Consider the following 9,460-nt stretch of genomic DNA (forward strand, 5'->3'; position numbering starts at 1 on the left):
GCAATTGTGCACTGATGAGTCATGAAATTTATGTCCTGAGCAGTTGTGGGATTCAGCGGGCTCTCTCAAGTTCCGTAGAACAAATACCTAATCTTTCATTGAGTTTGGTGAACCACTTGGTAAAATGACACTTGTAATCAGGGTCCTCTTTTAGGTGGGCACCTGGGCAGCTGCCAATGTGCCAATCACAAATTTACAGTCTTTACTGTTTTTTAACATTCATCTGCACAACAGCGTATTCTAAGCGCCCGTAGTACTGTTCATTCTGTCCATAGGTAAAGAAGTGGAATTCTACTCCTACAGTGAGAAGATGGTTAAGGATAAATCACACAGCCAATGATGCTCATTTAATCAAGAAGCAATACAAAAATATCTTAACAGTTTTATTGTTTTTTGTCAGATGTTATTTAATATTTTCTCATTAATATTTTAAAACACGTTCTTATGATCTAGTTTTGTGATTCTTTTAATTCTTATTTAAGTATTAAATGCATGAAATAATAAACTACTTTCAGTATATTTTTTTGTACTTAAAACAGTCCTTAGGACAGAAAACCAGTTGTTAAATTACTTGAATCCCACCATTGGCCCTGAGGCATCAGGGACACATGTGAGTGGCTGCACCCTTCCTTCCTGTTCCCACACACACCTGCCTGCACCCCTTGGACCCCTGACTTGGCTCTGACCTCCTCCTGTGGGCTGTGAGCTGCAGAGGGAAGCCTGCGGCAGGGAAAGGACTGTGGGCCATCGAAGATTTTCTTCTTCTTGTTCACTAACTCGTGCCATGACTTAATTGTGCTCTGAGTTGTAAGAGCACATAGATAAGAGGTAATAATAATAGTGAAAAAAATTACACTGAGAAACAATTTTTTTTATTTTCTGTTCAATTTTTTAGAACCGTTTCAATATATTTCTGCATTGTTGATTCAAAATCTAAAATCCGTTTTTTGGTGCATGCTCTAGTTTTTATGCAATTTTAATTTATTTTTGCTACATTTAATGGCATACATTGGTTTTTATATTGGAGTTAAAGGGCAACTACTCTTGGACTGAACAGAACCACAATGCCATTAATGTTTTACAAACATCACTTTTTCATAATTATAGTTGTTTTTAAATGTAAAGAATTATTATCTGATAAAAAAACCTTCTTATTTTGTATTAAAATTGAATCATGGCTTCTTCAAGTAGGCGTAAATGTAAAAATAGTCCTGACACCTTCTGTTATATATGTGGCTGTTACTCACTTCAACATAAAAGGAGCAATATTTTATCATTTGTGACATTTGCATATATTGCCTATTTTCAAGTTCTCCTTGGTAATCAAGACAAGAATTGGGCTCCTCATATTGTGTGTCATGTGAGAAAATGCTTCATGACTGGACAAAATGAAAATGCAAAGGAATACCTTTTGGTATTCCCATGGTTTGGTGTGAACCTAAGGACCACAGCAGTGACTGTCATTTCTGTCTGATCCATACAAAGGGCAGCGGCAAGAAAAAATGGCATATGATCACATATCCTAATATTTCTTCAGCAATACGACTTATCCCACACTCTGAGACACCCCCTGTTCCAGTTTTCAATGGTTTTATTCTTGTAAGGATAAAGAAAGTGAACATGGTGATTATGTGTATTTTGATTAGATGCATGAGGAAATGGTTATAGAATATGAAGGATCTTTTTCTGAAGCCAAGCAGTCATTAACCCCTCAGCACGTTATCCAACCCAAATTGAATGACTTATTAAGAGATTTCGGCCTATCAAAGAAAGCAGCTGAGTTATTAGACTCCAGGCTTCAAGAAAAGAATGTACTTCACCAGTCAGCTAAAGTATCCCATTTCAGGAAGCATGAACAAATTTTTGTGGTCTTTTTTTCCAAAGACAAACACTTTGTTTACTCTCATGATATCAGTAGTCTTCTCAGCCAGCAAAGTGTTACCACTTACAATCCAACAGAATGGCGGCTATTTCTTGACAGTTCTAAATGGAGTCTGAAATGTGTTCTCCTACACAACAGTAATTTTTATGCAGCAGTTCCAATTGGTTATTCAACTCATCTGCGAGGAGATTATAATAACATAAAAATTTTCCTTGACTGTCTGAAGTATGAGGAGTATAACTGGATCATTTCTGTGGATCTTAAACTGATAAATTTCCTTCTAGGACAACAGAGAGGTTTCACGAAGTATCCTTGCTTTTTGTATTTGTGGGATAGCCAAGCTCGGGAGAAACACTGGACACAGAAGGAGTGGCCGAAACATGAAGCTCTGGGGAGGGATGCAAAATATTGTGAATGAACCTGTAGTTAATTGAGACAGGATCTTTTTCCCCCCACTTCACATCAAACTTGGCTTAATGAAGCAGTTTGTTCAGGCTTTGAGTAGAAAAAGTGAATGCTTTCAACATATTATTTCTGCTTTTCCTGTTTTGTCTTTCGAGAAGATATAAGCAGGTGTATTCAATGGACCTCAAAATTGAACCCTCATATGTGATGAGGAATTTGCCAGGAAGATGAATAAGGAGGAGAAAGCAACATTGCAGGGTTTTGTGGCAGTTACAAAGAACTTTCATGGCAACAAAAAAGCAGAAAACTATGTACTTCTGGTTCAAAGAATGCTATGGGCTTTCTGCGACATTGGATAAAACTTGAGCATTAAGATTCACTTCCTGAACAGTCACCTTGACAAGATTCCCAAAAATCTTAGAGTTGTTAGTGATGAGCAGACTACTGCTGGAGCATCAAACGAGATTGTCCTCAACAAGTACACAAACGCAAGAGCTACAAACGCAAATATTTGCCTGAATAGAATTTAAATAAATTTTGCGCAAATTTTATGATTAAAATAAGTGTTTTAATATGTTCTATTTCAAAATTGTGAACAAATTCTGATACAATCATATCTTTTAGTGCATTAGTGTATTTACTGCATCATATAAATTATTATAGTTTCACAAAGATGATGCCCAAAAAGACATTCTCCTTCATGATGCTAAACTAAATATTGAAAATTTTATAATAAGATTAAAACCTAAAACCTTAAATTGCAAAAAACTGTAGCTTACGGAGTAAAACTCATGTTCAGATTTGAGATCAGCACACTGAAATTAGGTAAGAACAAGTGTTTTTGTGGATGCAACAAAAATTTTGTTCCCCAGTGTTAAGAATGCTTCATTTTTTCCCAGATTTCTCCCTAGATTCTCATTGTGCGCACTGCATAACTTGTGCATTTCATCATGCTGATATCAGTCCAGGAGCCATTGCAGACACGACCTGGAGGTGAAGGACACGTCTTTCAAGTGTATATGGACTCCTGCACTGTCCCCCATAAAGGCCACTCCCCTGACATACTGTATCACATGCTCTCCACAAAGGGTTGACTTTTCTTCCCAGGAAGGTAAGAAACCTGGTCATCACAATACATTTTGCTTCAGAAATGCAACATTTAACTTTGAACTTAAAAATAGCATCAAAGTGACAGAAATGTTGCAATGATCTGTATTAGAAAAACACCTGTGCACATTACCTCAACCACCAACCATTGACATGTTACTCTTTTTGCTCCAGTGAGAGGTCTCTTTAGGGTATTCTAGTAAAAAAAAAAAAGAAAGAAAGAAAAAAAAGAAAAGAAAAGAAAAACCAGAGAACCTCAGCTTGTGAGACAAATCATTCAGCAGATATGCGAAGTCTTACTCATCAAATTACAGCCATGATCCCACCCCATTCCAAATTCTGGAAAGTTCAGATCCAAGTCCTGTGGCAAATTCAGGGCTGAGTAAGTTACAAAAATACAACAGCAAAATGGCTTAAGACCCTCTAAAAGTCACAGTGATCTTGCAGGCTGCATTCGAAGGAACATGGGGCTCTGCAGACATGACACTGTTCTGGGCCCATGACATTTCCAGGTGGTGCCCAGTGACTTTCTCTCCCCAGTGGTAGAAGACACTGAGCTCAGGGACTCTCCTTCAGCCTAAGCCCCTTTGCAGCGGGATCGAGGTCAGTAGCCCCCTCCTCACAGCTCCTCCTGACCCGCCCATAGTCGGTAGGTGCACTGGTCCCTGCTTGAGTCACATGCTCCTCCTTGTAGGTCAGCTTGTCCTGTGAACAAGAAACTGAGGACAGCAAGTCACAATGCCACTAATGACCTCCCCAACAGGGAAGTCTGAGTCCTGTGTATACACAACTGTCATTTAAAAAAATAATGCGAATTTTCTATGTGTTGACCCTAGGGCACAAAGGCATCACACTGTGGCTCCCAGGACAGGCTGAAGGAAGCCTGTGTATTCTGGAGGAACACCCTGGAAAAAGAGGCCAAAAGGCCTCAGGGCTTGTGAGATGTCCCAGTAAACTGACCAGCTAATTTTTATTTCAGGATCCTCAAGGTTATTTACTGTTCTTAACTTGATTCTTTGCTCACCAGAAAGACCTTTCTTCTTGAACGGACTTTTGTAGTGAAGGGGACAATTAAAGTCTATTGTTTCATGCTGATATCAGTCCTCTGTAATCACTAACCATCTAGGTGTATACACAGGTAACCTTAACATTGTCTCCAAATTTCTATCATTTTGTACCTGCTGTTCCTTAGGTTTAAACATAAGACATAAGATCTTATGGGACTATAACTCTTGTTTTTAAAGAAATGTTTATTTTATTGATTTTACACAGAAAGGAAAGGGGGGAGAGAGAGAGACAGGACATCAGCCTGTTTCTGTTCTGTGCCCTGACCAGGAATAGAACCAGCAACCTCTGTGCTTCAGGACAATGCTTTAGTCAACCAACTTGTCTGGTCAGGGCCTTACAGATATATTTCTTACCCAGAACTGCCTAGTACACAGGCACTAACCAATGAAGTTTATATATTCCAAGATAGATGTGTTTATTATGCAAATTAATTCATCTTTGTCATGTTGTAGGCTATTATTATCTTTTACTTGTTATTAACTATTGTATAGGTCAGGAAAATGGCCTCCATGAGGCTGAGAAAGAAATCCAGGCCTCTGTGGATGAAACCAGGGTGTGCCACATGGGTCCGCAGGGTCTCAGCCAGGCCGCTTCCCAAGCCCCTGGAGTGTTTACGTCACAGCATCCCAGTCACTGGTCCCACGAGTCCCCTTCCTTTCACCTCTGGTCCCCATGCAATCTGGCTTCCACCCCAACTATTACACTGAAATTCCTCATTTCTTCCATAGTAATCTTAAAGACACTTTAAATATTGTATATTGTAAAAGGTAGAAATCTTTTTATTTTCCAATGGTTATTAGCGATGTCTGACCAAAACATAAATAGTTCTTTAATGACTAAATTGTAACGCTGATGCTATACATTAAGACCCCTGTATACATATATAGATTCATTTTAAAGCTCTCTAATGGTCCACAGTATAGTTGTCTATTTTTTTTCTTCTATAGGCAGAGACACAAAAGACAGTCAGGAAGGGAGAGAGATGAGAAGCATGAACTCATAGTTGTGGCAGCTTAGTTGTTCATTGATTGCTTTTTCATATGTGCTTTGACCAGGGGGCTCCAGCTGATTCAGTAACCTCTTGCTCAAACAAGTGACTTTGGCTTCAAGCCAGCAACTTTCTGGTTCAAGTCAGTGACCTTGGGCTGAATCCAGCAGCCATGGGGTCATGTCTACGAGCCTGTGCTCAAGCAGGTGCCCTCAGGGTTCTGAACCTGGTTCCTCATCTTCTTAGTCCAGTGCTCTGTCCACTGCACAGCTGCCTGGTCAGGCTGTTGTCCATTTCTACTCCTATTCATCTGGATCAAGGACATTTTTTAGTAAGTTTTAATATCTGATACAGCAAGTTAGATACAACCCTGAGTACAGTGTTATTTCTAATATCTTGGCCATTTTCAAACATAGATTGTTCTCAAAAATTTTTAAATAATTTTATCCAGTTTCTGATAAAGCTCCAATGGGATTCAGGATAAAATTACTACAATGATTTTGTGTATAAATTTTGGTAATATTTATGTTTTTGAAAGTTGTCTTCCAAAAATATGGTATATACTACCTCACTCATTAGATTTGTTTTTATGTGTTTTATAATTTGTCACACTCATAAATGAGACATCTTTATTCCATTTTTAATTCTCACTATTGTTTGTGGCATGCTCAAGCTTTTCTATTTTTATATTTTTAGCATATATCCAGCCACTTACATTCATCTCATCCTATTATTTTATTTCTCTTGGTGGTGCTCTGTGAGCACGTCTCATGTCTCCTGATGTAAGATTCATATTATCTGCAATTAAAAGTTTTTCACCTAATCTTTGGAAATAGTTAAGATTCTTTAAATTTCTTATTTCAGTGTGACACTTAAAACTCACAAATCCATACTGACAAACAATGGACTTATCAGGCATTTCCCCCATATTTTAATATAATTAGCTTTAGCACTCACTCTTTTAGAGTGATGTTTGCAGTTAATTTTGAAAATTGATTTTCTTGGTTCTAAATAGTTTTCTTCTATTCCTACTTAGAATTGTTTATATTAAGTGGGAGGTGGGGAGGCAGACAGACAGGCTCCTGCATGCACCCAAACCAAGATCCACCTGGCAAACCCCCTACCAGGCAATGCTCTGTCCATCTGGGGCTGCTGCTCCACTGCTCTGAAACCAAGCAATGTTAGTGCCTGGGGCAGGCCATGGAGCCATCCTCAACTATAAGAGTCAACATGCTCTAAGCATTTAAAGCATGACTTCAGGAGTGTAAGAGGGAGAGAGAGAGAGGAGAGATGGAGGGTTAGAGAAGCATATGGAAGCTTCTCCTGTGTGCCCTGACAAAGAACCAAACCTGGGATTTCCACATTACCAGCTGATGCTCTACCACTGAGCCAACCAGCCCAGGCTTTTACTTAGAATTTTTAGTAAGAAATTTTATCAGATTGTACTACATACATTTGTTAAGATAATAAAGTTGAGATACGTTTTGTAGTTGAAGTAGACACTTGTTTCTGAAATCCACTATTTAAATTATAAAAGCAAGTCTCCTCATGGCCTTCATCTAATTTGTACATAATTGAGAAATCTCACTACACACACACAGCTGTCATTCCACAGCCATTCGGAGGACTGGTAATGGGACATTTTCATACAGGGAGTCTAGAAAAAAAGGTTTATTTTCCCAGGTCACTCTCATGCTCTCACAAGACAGTGGAATTTTCTGAAGACTACATGGCATGTGATGTTGCAAAGGAGTTAAGATGGAAGCAAATATGTGTTCATCTGACTTCTACTGAGCCAGACATTAACAAACTTGGAAAGACCCAAACACTGATACTCTACCCACTAGATAAACTGTCAAGTAAAATCAAACAAGTACGAGAAATGGAAGAGAGAGTAAATCCAGTTTGAAGAATTGCTGCACACTGCACATGCTTATGTGTTTTAAAAATGGAATTAAAAACAATCACTTTTTATTGAATTTATTAGAGTGATGCTGATTAACAAATTATGCAGGTTTCACAACACAATTCTATAACACAAGTGTGAGGCCTGATGTAAACTATGGGCCTTGGGTGATGATGATGAGTCAGTATAGGTTCATCCACTGTAACATATGTCCCAGGCTGGTGGGGGCTGTAGATGTAAGGTGACCAACTTCTTTACAATGAAAAGGAGGACAAAAATAAATTGAAAAAAAGTTATATTATAAATAAAAAAAACATCTTATTCATTTCAACAATAATACATTATAATATGACAAATGCATAATAAAAACATTTGTAATATTTTATATTGTAATTATGCTTACATGCCTATTAATTTTTAATAATAATTGTAAGAAAAAAGTACTCATTTAGTAAAACTAAACATCAAACAAAACCACTAATTTGGAGTGATATTCGGGGGTATTTATCATTTTCTAATTAAAAAACATCTGCTTTATGCAACTATTTAATCAAAATGCGTTATATAATAGATATGATTTGAGGTTAAATTTCCACTTTAAAACACGAGAAAATATGTGTATATAAAATTATATGTGTTTGGAATTTATTAAATAGATAATGAATTAATAAAACGTGAATTGTGCTTACCAGTCTATGACTGAATATTCACTTGAGAAAGAAATAATCATGAGTCTACAATGTCGTGTGTGCCATGTTGTGTTTCAAGAAGACGTACACAGAGCCACTTGCATGCTCGGTACATCGTGCTCTCTCAAGTTCTCCCGTGCGGAGTGCATGCGTCTCATAATCATGTCTTGCTGCACTGTACTGATCCTTGACAAATTGTCATGTCAAATACAAATATGTCACATCACACACAATGGATCGACTCTGCATCCATCAAATACGAACATTTACAGATTAGTCTTCTAATATCAAAAAGGAGGACATTGAGGAGGACACTTTTCAAGGGAGGACGGAACTTACAAAGGAAGGACTGTCCTCCCTAAAGGAAGATGATTGGTCACCTTAGTAGATGGTTTATGAGTAGTACATATGTGCAAAGTCTGCATTTTCTGTTCAATTTCTCTGTGAATCTAAACTACTCTAAAGAAAATCATGTCTATTAATGAAAGAAAAATAATGTAAAAAATATTTTCTTCAAACAAGGAAAAGATATATAAAATAAATTAAAACTATAATATGATATACTAAAACACTACTGAAACTGATAGAATTCACAGCGTTAGCCAAACACATGCTCAGCGTACAAACATTGATTCCTTTCATATAAACCAGCTGCGGCCATCACATGACATCGTGGGGACTATGAGGTCATTTGCATCGGGCACAGTATAAGCATGAGCATTCTGAACAATACCTTCATATATGTGCACTGTTTTCAGGAAAAATCATGAAAATTTACTCACAGATGGGAAGGGCAGTCTAAATAAACAGAAGTACACACCTTGTTCTTTACGGAAATTCCTATAAATTTAAAGACTATTCTCACATAATTCTACGAGTTATGTGTACTCCCGACAAGACTTCTGACAGCATAGCTTGTACTCTGTTTTGAATTTAAAAATAAATTCTAGATGCCTCAGAATTAGCCCATTTTATTTCTTGATTAGTGTGGAGGAGCCTGACTTTGGGCCCAGACTAATGGGTCACAGGTCAGTTCTAAAACCTTCTACCTGTGGGGTCTTCAGCACAGTGCTGACCTCTCAGTCTCAGTTTTCTCATCTGTACAGTAAGGGTGTATCATAGTGCGGACCTCAAAGGATTTGTATGAGGATAAACGGATCAATATAGGAAGAATGCTCAACATAGTGTCTGGTGGTAAATACCATTAAAAAAAATGAAAAGAAACAATTGTAAATACTAAGTCAAACAGAAGAAATCACCTGATTCACAAAGTCAAACATCAGATTAAACAAACAGACTCTGCCAACAAGGAATGTTTGCTATCCTGGGTGCTAACACAGTGTTCTTCCAAATTTGGCCCCGGTTCCATAGGGATCTCTAGCAGTGAAAATTAAGGTCATTACTTTCGATCTCTC

Source organism: Saccopteryx leptura, chromosome 1 (genome assembly GCF_036850995.1).
Source record: "Saccopteryx leptura isolate mSacLep1 chromosome 1, mSacLep1_pri_phased_curated, whole genome shotgun sequence".
Classification (NCBI taxonomy): domain Eukaryota; kingdom Metazoa; phylum Chordata; class Mammalia; order Chiroptera; family Emballonuridae; genus Saccopteryx; species Saccopteryx leptura.